A 14604-nucleotide genomic window follows, 5' to 3' on the forward strand; every position below is an offset into this window, starting at 1 on the left:
GGTGGATTTTTTGTCTTTGCACAGTAGGGGGAGCACTTTCCTATAAGCTCTGCACGTTCTCATAAGCGCGTTCTCATAAGCTCTAAAAGTTCCCATAAGCTCTGCGCGTTCCCATAAGCACGTTCCTATAAGCTCTGCACGTTTGCCATAAGTACGTTCCCATAATCACGTTCCCATAAGTTCTGCACCGCACGTTACCATAAGCTCTGCAATCAGATTGTTGCATAGTAGTCAAACCAATATTTTTTACTCCCACTGCAGGAATGTAGAACATTTTAAAAGCAAAAAAAAACATTTTATGACGATTTTTGTTTCAGGCATCGGTGTCCATACCGAAACCATCACTACACTTGAGAACCCAGTTCAAACACAACGAGGACTACCGTTTATCACCCGTCCCTGGTTTTCTGAGGACGTCCCAGGGCACTGCGGTGGAAAGATATTAACGACCTCGCCTGGTATACAGGAGGTCGTGGGTTCGATCCCGACCCTGACGCCTATTGTATATTTGGAGTTTCCATGTTCTCCCCATGGTCGATTTGATTTTTGCTCTGTGTCCTTTGGTTTTTCCCTCCGCATTTAGAAACATGCGTTTAGAGTATTTGGATGCTATAAATTCCCACATAAGCCACTTCGTTGAGCTATCATTTATGACCATGTGGCTTCTGAAACAGAGCTACATTGCTCAAGTGGGCCTTACCTGGTCAAATAAAATATATATTTAGATCAATTGATCTATAGGAAGACCTCTGCTAACGTCCCACAATTCACCACCATTGGAGATTTGAACTTTAATCCCTCACCCTTACGACAGTGATGAGGTTTAAAACATGAAAACGCATTTGAAAACTCATATTGAAAACTAATTTCTTTTGAACTCCCTTTTGTGTTTAGTTTGTTGTCCTTCGCCCGCTTCTTCGATTAGCACGGTTGGCTATGTACGATGTGAAATACGTTGAACATACATACAGCACAACATTTTGCAACACATTTTAAACTGTGTATATTTCAACGTAAGTAATTTCATTCCTTTCAAAATTACGTATATTTGTCTTGGTATATCTGGAAATGCCATCAGTCACTCCACAATCATGCATTGGAATGACTGTTGATGTTAAACAAAATAACTTATTAAACTATTGCTATGCCAATTTGAAATGTGAAAAGAGATTTAAGGGGTAGGTTACATTGCCTTGACCGCCCCCCGCATGGTTTAGTCATGAAAGCACATTGCTCGTGGAACTTAAAAGTGAGTTGCCGTGTGTGGTGTGTTCTATATCCATGGTGCATTCTACAAATACATTGGAGGTTATTGAGGAAGTTTGAAGTTTTACATGCAATTACTGTTTAATATAAATTAAATCAACTCAGAATAAAGTGAGAAACTAAGAGCATGAGATCACTATTTTAAATCAGTTATCTGGGTGAATATAATTAGTGAACCAATTATACATGCCACTGCCTTTCCGATTAATGATAAAACACATTTTTTTGTTAAAATATGGCATTAAGATTTGCTGCATACACTGTACACTTATTTCAGTACCATATTCATCTACTTTCTAAGCTTGACATTTATTTTATCCCTCTTTGTGTAAATTGTCAAGTGGCACTGTGATTAGAGGTCCCACGAACTTATTGTGGTGCTTCCACCGTGGTTGGCACAGTAAGGGGTTACAGCCGCTGGTGGTGCATCTACTAATCATCTCAGTCAGCGAAGCCATGGACACCTGGGTCTGTCCAGAGACCTCGTGTGGGCGAGCCTTCGACACTTGGCGTGGCCTCAAAAGAGCACCTGGCCTGGCACAAGCCCCGTGGTGACGCCGTCGTCACCGAAGTGGCGAATGGTGGCGGGTATTAGAGGTCCCAACTGATAAGAGGTCGCAAGTTCATTTCGAGGTCAGGGATCAACTCGGCTGATCATCCCTATCGGGCGAATAAAATAGGTACTGTGCCACTTCATAGGAAGTCAACAAGACTTTGCATGTTAGCAATGACTTGTCAGAGTGAAAGTGGATTCCTACCTGCGTGTGAACGCCAATCGAAGCAAATATCGAAATCCATGTCGGCGAGGTGGATTCCACGTCTCGTCGGTGTTGGAAAATAGCGAAGTGGGTCCCCTGTGAACACGAAATTGGACTTAACGTTAGGGGCGAAGCCTCACTGTCTAGGCAGACAAAGGGGAATATAGCGGTGTCGTACCATAAAGTATAGTTTAACATATAATTAATTACCTAAACTAGAAATAATGCATTATTAATAAGTGCAATAATATTTTTTAAAAAGTTCATGTCTATGGTATGGGGTGGAGCGGTGGCGCAGTGATTAGCGCTTTGTGAAAATAATCCTGCGACCTGGGTTGCAGGGGAAAGCCTTTGATCGTGTTGGTCCAGTTTTATACTGGATCGGCAAAGTCGCTAATCGTAACAAAACGTTACTGTTGACTTTTGTTCAAATTGGATCGTCTCTACGAGAGTTACTCCGCCCCTCATCTGCTGTCACAGACAGATGCCCACCGCCAAAATGCACACATTCCTTTTAACTTGTAGTCTTGAATTTAAACATGTAAGTGCCGTTAAGAACGTGAAATTTTTTTTAGGGTTAGCGTTTTCTTTAAACGCATATAATCCGCATGATACTGCAGCACATCGAATGGTGTAAGAATGGACTCGACAGTACCGGCATACGATTCAAACGTAACGAGTTAACGTGTTTAAACGCCCCACGAGTTGCGTTTGTAAAGGGGCTGATCTTAAACGCAAGACGTTTTTTTTCCATCAGCTCGGGTGGTCTTCGTCTGGAGCAGTGTTTGCCCGACACAGACCTCTGGTTGTCCCGCAGCCCGTGGGAAGTTGCCCGTGGAACTGTTGCAGATACGATATGGGGCCGTCCATAAATGACGTCACGATTTTTGACGCTCCCCCCCCCCACTTCGTCACAAGGCGTCACAAAAAGTCAGACCCCCCCCCCTCAAATATGACGTCACAAAGCTTTGCCCCCCCCCCCAAAAAAATATATATAAAACATGCTTCAAATCGCTTTAAACTGTTGTCATTGTAGTGCGTATTTAATGTGGCGCTGCACTCTGATGTTGTAGGAGAAAACATTTATTTAAAAGTCTATTTAATTAAGTAGAACATGCTGTCTATATTCTTGGTTCTTTCGGTAAAGTCACGTAGAAGGGAAACAATAAAATAATAATATATATAACAATAAAATTATCACGACGTTTCGACTGCAACACAAGCAATCATCATCAGGTGTGAAAACCACAGCAAGAAAATTTGAAAATAGTGGCGGTTTTTTTTTACGTTAGCACCACGGAGAGCGATTTGGCAGTTATTCAGATGGGCGAGTCCATCTATGTTCGGAAAAGAGGAGGGGGGGAGACGAAAATAATGGATGCGGTCTGAAAGCCACCGTAAGCGTGAACAATCAAGTAAGACCCGAAATTGTTTATCAAATCCTTCCAATGATTGCTAAGCCAGAATCCATCTTCTCGGTTGAAATTGTCTCTGTGTTTGTATATGTGGATAGCCTCATGAACGAATCTCTCATGGTAGCCAGATGGCTTGCAAAGAACCTCTGTCTTGGAGAAGTCAATGTCATGTGAGCCTACTGAACTATAACAGTGATCTGCCACGGCCGAGGTGTTGGTCCTACCGTGTTTTAGGTCTGCTTTGTGTTCACGAATGCGGTCCGAGACATGTCGTCAAAACGTCGTGAGAATTTTATTGTTTTATATTTTTATTATTTTATTGTTTCCCTTCTACGTGACTTTACCGAAAGAACCAAGAATATGAATCCCTGCAGTCACGAAAGCTTTAAATCAAAAGTGTTGTCTATATCTATTAAAAATTGCGCATGTTGATGTGACGTCACATTTTTCAACCCCCCATCGTCCATCGTTACACATCGTCACAAATGTCTGCCCCCCCCCCCCCCAGGTGCGTGACGTCATTTATGGACTGCCCCTAAAAAAATGTTAAACCGTCCGTGAAACCCCATGTCTTCTCCTACGTGGTGGTCCGCGGATATTCGTTGACGGCTGACAGTGGCCCATGGGTCGAGAATGGATGGGAACCAACTGTTGAAGAGAGGAAGGGCCACACTGTAGGAATGTGGATTGTGTGCCACTGTCTCAGAGCCGTGCCGAGACGTGAGAACACAACCCCAATACTTGTTTGATTCAGGAGATAGTAAGACGTGTTTTTTTTTCCCTTCCACTAAAGTGCAACTTTTCATTTTGGCGGTGTACTTTTGAAAAAAAAAAGAGACTGCCATTCGTCGTCGGTGTGTAGGCAGGGTTGCGACGACCGATTTCAACGCGGGGGTTTGCGAGATGCGACTGTGGGCCCCCCCCTTGCTCTCTCCCCAATCACTTTTGCTGAAATAGCTACGGGTGTTTTTAACCCATATACAACGATGTGTAGGCTATAATTACTGCATATATTGTTTTAGTTGCACTGTGTAATTTATTGGGTTTGGAGAAGACAGTCTCACAGTGGCGGTAATAATAATAAAACATATTTAAAGGTACAATACCCACAATAAACTTATCACGAGTCTTGCCCATCAGTCTGGGATTTCCTCAAAGGAGGTGGATCGTGCAACTCCATGCTGCTCTATTGATATGACAGCCAGATGCCTTCATCGGGCTTGGGTCCATGGTAGACCGCAGGTAATTTTTGAATCAACACCATTTGTTTTGAATACTTTTCCCTTAAAAAGTTGTACTTGTTCATCCGTCGATTCGGGGCCCCCTTGTGGCCGCCTGGGCCCCAATGCGTCACGTAACGCCGCTGCATCATACACCCCCCCCGCCAACCACAACCCCATATAGTTGCGCCCCTGTTGTGCAGGGGTGTGTAAGGCGCGGACTGGGACTGTTGGGGCAATTACTCATCGCCTCGCCGTTGACGGCAGCAGCCCCGGAGCCAGCTTCGGCTCACTGACGAGACCATATGTAGACGGAACGCGTCCCTGTTTCTCAGACTGTCGGTTTGCCCGTAATGACCTTCCTCAAAGTGTGTTGGCTAAAGTTGTTGTTATTTTTTTGTTCGCTCCCCCCCCCAAAAAAATAATAATAATAAAAGCTTACGTTTCCATTTTTTTTTATTTGCGCAAGGATGTTAATTCAACCACATATTTTGAGACGGAACTCTTACTGAAGCAGCATCAATGTGAGCTGTAAAGGTGCAGCCCTGCAATTACTTGTTCAAACCGATGCTGGCAGAAGGGACCACCGGTAGAAGGAGTGCTAGAGAACCCCTCTATAGGGTGTCTGGCCCACTCCTCCATGATGGCCAGACGTCTTGGATATCTTTCCGAACGAGATGTTCCGTCTCACGGGATTATGCGTGTCAACAATTGTCATGATCAAAAACGAAAGGCAGATGTACTCGCACTTCACACCCACCGATCGAATGACTGCGGTGCACCCGCCCATTCACACTCCGGGGAGGACAGAACAGGATGCTTTAAGAAACATGCACCATTGTGTCAACTGCCACGACCAGCAACCTCTGGATTGCAAGTCCATAGTCGTAACCATTTCACCACGGCAAAATCTCCGAGAAGAAAACAGGACAAACAACCCACATACTAGAGACAATATGTGTATAGTGATAGGCTCAGCATCATCCATATGGTATAAGGCACACAGTGCTCTGCTACCATAAACATGCGTGATGGACGACATGTGACGGCTTGCATTTGCGACAAGTAGCAACAAGTAACAGTCGGCCAAGCGATATTAATATTTTAAGAACGCAATGGTCTTCCCAGAAAAGCCTCAGCCGAGTCTCAATACTTGTTCAGGAAGTGTCTGCTTGTGATGTGTGACCAATTTCATTTTTTTTAGTATTTTCTGACATCTGAATGGAAACGAGAGTGGAACAAACTAATCCATGTGCAAAATGAGATAGCATTCAACAATCCACACAGGCAAGGCAGCCATCTATGCATTATACACAAACTCACTGAGCGTTTTTGTGGAACATTATGGGCAAAAACATGCACTGTATGTGTCTCTGTGTAAACATAGATTTTTATTTATTTAATCAGCATATATATGTTTAAGCAATACTGGCTGATGAGACCCACCATGTCAAAACCAGTCCAGAGTGTGCTTTCATAACCAATGCTGCTTTGTAATATTTAACTGGATCACCAATAAGCTAAAAAAAAAGTTTTTGTTTTCCATATATCTACAGTACTTGCTGTACTGTCTTCTTCGGGCCACTCCGTAGTATAGCCTTGGAGCTTGGTATCTCGCGCAGACATCTCTGCGCGGTCCACCAACCCTGCCTCTAACGCGCAGAATGCACGCCGCCATGCACGTCCGATTTCAGCTGCAGGGCGACCTTTTGACCTCGACTGAGACACTGTTGTTGTTGAACCTCCTTTGTTGTCTGAGCCTCGTCTGGTGTGCTCTGTGCGTGGGCCAGTGCCAGGGAGCTCGATTCACCCGGGACCCATTCACACTTCTCCCTTTGATGATATTTTTCCCACGTTCCCAAATTCTTCGTCGTTAAGGGTGGTCGGAGCGGTTGGGGGCGGTGGGTAGCACTTTGTGTTACAAACCCCGGCGTCCTGAGTTCGACTCCTGTCAACTGCTGACAGCAGTGGTGAGTGATATCTGAATTGGCAGCAAAACAACGACAAAAACCGTCCCAGACCACACCAAGACAACACCAAGTGCCTCAATAAAATTGCACATTAAAATGTAAGTATAGATACACGTGTAAAGATGAAAGTTACAATTCACTACCCTTGGTACTCGTTTTATTGATGAGCTTAGTTTTATCTATTCTCTGCCACCTTCAGTAAAAAAACAATATTCAATTTTTAATTTAAACAAGATAGTCTAATACTGGCGTCCAAATACACAAGCATTGAAGACATACATATGTAATAATCGGGGTTTTTTCCACTTTTTTCTGGCAACAAAACTGAAACCTTTTTACAAGGATTCATGTCTGCATTAACCACAATACCTGCAGTCAAAATGCAAAGAAAAAACATACTATGATAATATATGCATTGTCCTTGAAACTGATTGGTCCACACCAAGGGACGGCTTTCTTTTGAGCCTCGACCTAATTGGTGCTCGACCAGATGACGCCAAAAGGCGTACAGCTCAAAGACAATGCACTATCAAAGTAATGAGGGCTCGGGGTGAGCATCTACATCATTAGATCTCCTTTGCCAGTACCAAAATGTAATAATAGGGTTTTTTCCCCTTTTTTCTGACAACAAAAGTGAAACCTTTTTACAAGGATTCATGTCTGCATTAACCACAATACCTGCAGTCAAAATGCAAAAAAACATACTATGATAATATATGCATTGTCCTTGAAACTGATTGGTGTCATCTGGTCGAGCACCAATTGGGTCGAGACTCAAAAGAAAACCGTCCCTTGGTGTGGACCAATCAGTTTCAAAGACAATGCATATATTATCATAGTATGTTTTATGTTTGCATTTTGACTGCAGGTATTGTGGTTAATGCAGACATGAATCCTTGTAAAAAGGTTTCAGTTTTGTTGCCAGAAAAAAGGGAAAAAACCCCTATTATTACATTTTGGTACTGGCAAAGCAGGTCTAATGATGACATACATATGCTTATGTAGCATTGCGGAGTAAAGTATGAACAGCACACTACAGTATCCACAATACATTTTGTGCAACAAAATATTGCACTAATTGTGCCAATCCAATGATAAACCGAACAATGTGGGTTTCACAGAGCAACGTGATTAAGATCGCCAAAGCAAATACGAAACAAGGAGAGAGGTTTTGAATTTCTCACTGAATGTTATCCAGGTCTCGCCGGCAGAACGGAGTAGGCGCGCAAACTACGAACTGCAGCCACGTCGAACGATACCCTTGATGTGGTGTGCCCTATGTGGTAGAGGCCGACCGAAACTGAATTTCTGGTTTCGGCCGAAAATGAAACCAGACCGAAAGTTAAAAATTAACTTAAAATTAACTTTCGGTCGAAACCCAAAGTCAATTTTTGGCTTCGGCCGAAAGAGGCCATGTGCCAACCGAATTTCGGTCGGCCTCTACTATGTGGAAATATTCCCTGGGAAAGCCGACCCGGACAGACCGGCTGTGATGAAGCCCTGACTCTAGGCACGTGTGCTGTCGTTGGGGCACTGGTGTAGCGGTTAGTGCGCCGCGCTTCGAACCCGGGGAGATCTGAGTTCGATTCCCGCTCATATCCAACACCAGCGACGATTATCTGAACTGTTCCTGGTGCCTCCCCTAGGTCGACTCAGCCTCAAATGAGTACCTGGTGCTGTGTGTAAAAAACATCGACACTCAGGAGACAAAGGCGGCCGGGCGTGGTGCTGCCCCCCCCCCCCCCACCTTGTGTGCCGTACCGGCCTTCACAGGTGCTCGCTAGCAGCACTTGCCCCAACATTCTGTTCAATCTATAGGGGGGATCTTTGCCTTTGCTTTCGGGGCACCTGCTGGCACTGGCGTCTCAGCCATGCACGTGCGACTCCAATCAACAACAACACCCTGAATCAGCATGGGGCTGTGCTGCGAAGGAGTGTACAGGTAACGGGGCTAGTTGAGGAGCTGCTGGCGATTGGCCATGGCTTTTAACCGCTCATTTTGCTATTCAGGTGATACTAGGGGGACTCCTGGGCCAAATCAATTAAGTTGTTCCAACAGTAAAGCCTAAGGGTGTCTGTCTCTACAATTGTAGATCGTTTCAACGCACTGGCATATGGTAGACAAGGATACTGATTGTGAAAAGCAGACTGCCAGGGGTGAGTTCAATGAACAGAACACTCTCGAGCAGTGGTTCTCAACCGGGGGTTATGTGGAGCCCTCGGAGGTACGTGGCAATGTCCAATGGGGGTACGTGAGGTGATTTATAAATGTGTGAAATTATATCGTACGTGAGAGTCATTGATGCATAATCACGCATGGATTTGCCAAAGCAAAATAACTACGAAGCAATTAAAATCCACATGGTAGCATAGAGCGATGTTAAATACCTTTTTGAACTCATGTATCGTCAACGAACAAATGACGTCACGCATGCAGAGATTCCTTTGAATTTGTTTTTTTATTTGCTTGCAGTTACGAGCTCGTTAGGGTACCTCACAAAAAGGACAATTGGTATATATATTAAAAAAAAATTATTCACGTTCATTATTCATGCACTTGTTTCTCAGGACCATGTTGGGTCAGGCAAGGCGGGGGTACTCGGTTGAAACAAAATTCAACAAGGCGTACAAGTAGCCCAGAAAAAAAAAACCAAAGGATTGAGAACCACACTGGTCTGGAGCGTTGCGGAGCGCTTTGCTATTGAACGTCCTACGGCGTGAGCCGAGGGCGCGTCGCGGCCGGGATCTGACGGTGTGAGGAGCTGCCGTGCTGAGCGTCATTAGGTGGACGTGTCAAAATCGCTTCAAGGTTGACGGACAAGCGCTACCAATGCAGCTGTTTTTGTTTTTGCTGTTGTTCGATTATTGTTTTTTTTTAAGACAGCACTTATGTGGACAGTGAACCCTGTTTTTTGTGTTTATGTATATTATCGTTTGTATTTCATGTTGTCGAAACTAAATCCATTTTAGCACAAACAACATTCTTTGCTACGTTTCATAACAGCTACACACTGGGAGTGAGTGTTTTGTCCAGTATTTGGACTTCTCGTTTATGATCCTATGTTAAATGTATGTTTTTGTCATTTCAAAAGCGCCAACCTAACACACCGTTCAATAAGAGCGAACGTCCATCTCGTAGCACCACACCAGCGTGCCCTGGCCCATTCAACACACCGCTGACGAAACGAAATTGTGGACTGTGTATAAAAATGTTGAATAAATAATCAACTGGGTGCATTCGAAAAGGAGATGCATATGATGTGTTTGCATTCTGGCGATGTTACAGGGCTCATAGAATACAGAGAAGCAGTAAAAAGAGGCAATTTAACCTTGCACGATCATTTTGCAGTTCATTAATTGTGAAATTAGATTAATAACTTTGTGACCGGGTCACTCAGAGGTCAGAGTGTGGAGCTGACACTGTTGAGATCTCGAGTTCGATTCCAGGTGTTAACCGCCTGTTATTAAATCGAGTTCTCAAGGGTAGTGAGTTGGTTTAAACCTGCTCATTAATAACTGCAAAAACATCCCCCCCCACCCATCATAAAATGTTATTTGGTTCGGTGTGCAATTATCCTAGATTATCTGGGGATTAAAACATTAGTTTTACAATCAAGTGACAAACATTACTGTCAGTGGTAGAGTGGCTGAGAAAGTGTTGACTTCTACTGTGTGGACCAGAAGTCACTTAAAGGAATCTCAGAATACGACGATTGGTATCCTGAGAGCGTTCAGAACAGATTCTTTATCTCATGGCACGGATAGCCAGGGCCACTTCAGATATCATTCGCCACTGCTGTTAACCGTGGCCCGTAATCGAACTCAGGTCACCATGTTTAGAGTGCTGAGTGTTTGCCACTGCACCACCACTCCACCTCAATCTACTCTATTGTATACCAATGGTTAATTATTTTGCTTCAGACAGTCGATCATTGTTATTTACTCAACCATAATGAGATCATTTAATGGATGCCCTCCGATTACTTTTTTTGCTATGGTACACATTTGTCAGCATTCCAGACTATAGTCAGATGTCTCTGAAAACGGTTAATGTCATACATTTTAATTTAATTACATTTTATACCTACGTGACTTTACCGAAAGAACCAAAGGGTATAATGTTATAAAGTCTCACCCTCGCCCGCGAGTCTCTTAATAGCTACACAAGACCAATAAACTCGGTCAGCTCTATGACTTCAATGACATTAGTACTTTTTTTTCCATTGTATATCTAGCTCAGAGATAAGACACGTCGGGGCTCCGAGTGACTCAGCCTGAGGAACAAAATTGTCAACACGTTCGTCAGTCACAATATGAATAACCGGAGTAAGGGTGGAGTCTGCAGTTATTTTTTTTCTTTATTTCAAAATTTACTGAGCAGATGTGGCCTGAATATCCTGCCCACGATGAGTAATCCTGGTTGGTCAATAATCTGCATCCATCTTTTATGCAAACACACCTGCACAACATTTGCAACTGTTTCAGCTAGAGTACATCTATACAAACCATCGGTTTGCACAATCATTTATATTTTTGTTGATGGGATTATTTATTTAGGTCTTTCACTGGGTCTGATATTCATTGTTTAAATGCATACGTCTGTGTAAGTCATACATTTTAAATGTGTGTACACGTGTCATTATTTGTGTGCAAGGTATGTGTAAACTGACCCAGGGCACCCTTGCAAATTATATATATATATATTTGCTTATCAAGGGACTTTTGAGGTGAAATAGTTCAATAAAAAAACATGAATATTTTCCACCAAGTGAGAGCCCATTGGCAGCGCACTTTTTATTTCGTTCCAGGAATAACCGGGCCCCCATGCATCCACCAGTCATCACAAAATCGCAGTGTTTTTGAAATGGTCGAGAAGACAGTGGGCGGTCTTGCTGTGGCGATCAAAGGCGTCGCGTGTCGTACCACTTCCACAATAAAGGGCACGGGCAGTCCGACTCTATTCTCCAGCCTCGCGCTTATCACTTCATTTCAGCATCTCATTCCATCCAAAACTCCAGATAATTCCAAGCCTTTCCTATAACGGAATTAAAACCCCCTGAGGAGATCCGTTCCTTCTCCCTCCCCCATCCTGTCCCTAACCATAATCTGGATTGTTCTTTACTCTGGTCTTTCACTCACTGCACCAGAGTTTGGTCCCTTGGTTCTTAGGATAATTCTGCTATTGTATGTGTTATCTATCTGTGTTTGTAATATATGACTTTCCAATCCCTTCGTATGCTGTTATTCCAATGACTGCGCCATTGTTCACTTTGTCTCATGTTTGCGGTGCCTCTCAAATTCCCTGGCCTGCAGTGCACTCTCTGAAGCAGAGCAAAGTCATTGGGCGTCCACGCGTTTATCTAATTGTAAACATTTACCCAGGAGGATAGACTCGTAACAAACTCGGTGATGCTGAAGAGCACCGTGCATAGAGTAATGCTATATGATAATAACTATAAAACCAAATTTCTCAAAAGCACTGTGGCTTTAAAAGAGAAATGCATAATAGGTGATGTCTTCGGGCAACGACCCGTCTAAATAGCGCGATTAATGCTACGAAGACATGCGATTTCCCGAAACGATTACAGCTATGGACAAGGACCATTGCCTGAAACGTCACCTTATATTTTATCTTGATTTGAAGCTTTCGTGACTGCAGGAATCCATACTCTTTGATTCTTTCGGTAAAGTCACTAAGGTATAAAAAAAATAATAGATCACAACGTTTCGATCGCAACACAAGCAATCGTCATCAGGCGGGACAACCACACCAAGAAACTGCTGAATTAGGCCTACTTCCGCAGTTTTTTTCTTGCTGTGGTTGTCCCACCTGATGACGATTGCTTGTGTTGCGATCGAAACGTCGTGATCTATTATTTTTCTACCTACGTGACTTTACCGAAAGAACCAAAGAGTATGTGTGTTAAAGTCTGGCGTTACGATGTTGGAAAGTATTTGTCCCTCGTTTATACTGATAACGAACATTTTGCTTCAACCCCAGACTGCCAGAGATGTCTCTGTGCTCAGACAATTCTACAAAAGAAGTGGTTGCAGGCAGGGGCGATGCAAGTTCCACTTAAACATTTCCAAAGAGAATGCGAAGCTACTTGTAAGCAAAAAAAAACGCGAAAGTTAAGATTACAAATGTACTTCAGGGGACAGAAGGATGTTGACCAACTCGAAGCCAGAATAAAATCGCGAGAGAAGCAGAATGATGAAATGAATGTCAGCACATTAATATATCCAAATAACTAATATTGCAATGGACATCGCACTGAAAATGGAGGATTATCGAACATGTCGTCTGAAACCAATAAAAACAACAAGAGTATGTTGAAGAAAAAATATATACACGTGGATTTTAAACAATAACAGGAAAAAAAGATTAAATAGTCAGTTGTATGAAATATCATTCTACAGACCGCTCTTCCCTCATAACACCCAGGGTTACACTTTGCAAAACCATTCGGAATATAATTAAACAAGATAGAAAACACAAAACAAAAAATCTGATATCACAATAAGCAATGGGGCCATTATAGTAGCACATTGTAAGTTGATGAATGGTAAATAACAAATTGTAAGCTCTTAGAGTGCAGGATGGAACCACAGGGCATGACAAAGACATAATTGTAAAACTCGTAGAGACATTCCAGGCAAATATACTCCAGAAAACAAATAATGTTTCAGTTCAGGATGTCGCATGTGTTACACCTGAATAATTAACTGCAGTCCTTGGCAATGTTTAAAAGACAGATAGCAAAACTATGTAAATGATTAACAAAACAGTGGGATCAGCTGTCCGATCCAAATTAGCATACCTAAATATTACAGTTTCAAACAGAAATTAAATAACTCATATAACGATTCCCTGTTATTCTTCTCGAGAGACAACACTGATATAGGAATATGTTTTACCCTTTTAACTGGCACAAAAACTGACACCTTTATTCAAGGCATCATGTTTGCAATAACCACAACACAAGCAGTCAAAATGCAAACAAAAAAGACAACTCTGATAATAATATCATATTATTAATATCACATTATTATTAACTCTGATAATAATATGCATTATTATCAGAGTTGTCTTTTTTGTTTGCATTTTGACTGCTTGTGTTGTGGTTATTGCAAACATGTTGCCTTGAATAAAGGTGTCAGTTTTTGTGCCAGTTAAAAGGGTAAAACCTATTCTTAAAGACAACACTGATTTGAGGAATCACAAATCAATTAGCCTGTCATCTCACTCCCGTATACATTGTTCAAGGTCACAGAGAACCAAATAAATGATCATTTAGGGCACAAAGAAAAAAAGACATGAGCAAGGTGGGATGAGAAAGGGTTTTTATCTAAGCTGCAACTGATGCAGTCGTCCAAGCTCTGACAAACTAAGGCCTTAATAAAAAAAATGTACTTTGTATATTATCAAAACCATCTATAAACACGGGACAAGTAACTTATGATCGCATCGATGAACACAACACAAATCAGAGGAGTTAAATGAGGACAAATGTTCTAACCAAGTATATTTAGTAATAGACAATAGTTTGCAAAAATATGATTGGTGAATAAAAAGTATGAATGTAAATTCAGAAATTAATTAACTGTGTTACATTTATTGACAGTCATTTTGACAACCAACGCAAATTAACTGCAGGAAATTACCAAATAATTTACCAAAAAAGCTTGGAAAGTTGGGCTAAAGTTCAATATGACTCTCACAAGTCACTCGCAACAAATTTTTATATCAAAATAATGTCTTTCTTGGAGGGTACTGATGGAAAACAGCAGAATATGGTATAACTGGGGCAGTTACTAAAGGTGAACCAGAATCAAAACGATGAAATAGAGGGTCACAGAGCAAGTCTGGGTCTTATCGGAAAAAGTATTTGATCACAAAAAGCAGCATAGCAATGAACCTAAAGAGGAAGATTTTCAATCGGTGCATATCACCCGCTGTGAGATATGCATTGGG

This window comes from Petromyzon marinus, chromosome 15 (assembly GCF_048934315.1).
Source record: "Petromyzon marinus isolate PM22_M1 ecotype Great Lakes invasive population chromosome 15, UKy_Petmar_22M1.pri1.0, whole genome shotgun sequence".
NCBI lineage: Eukaryota > Metazoa > Chordata > Hyperoartia > Petromyzontiformes > Petromyzontidae > Petromyzon > Petromyzon marinus.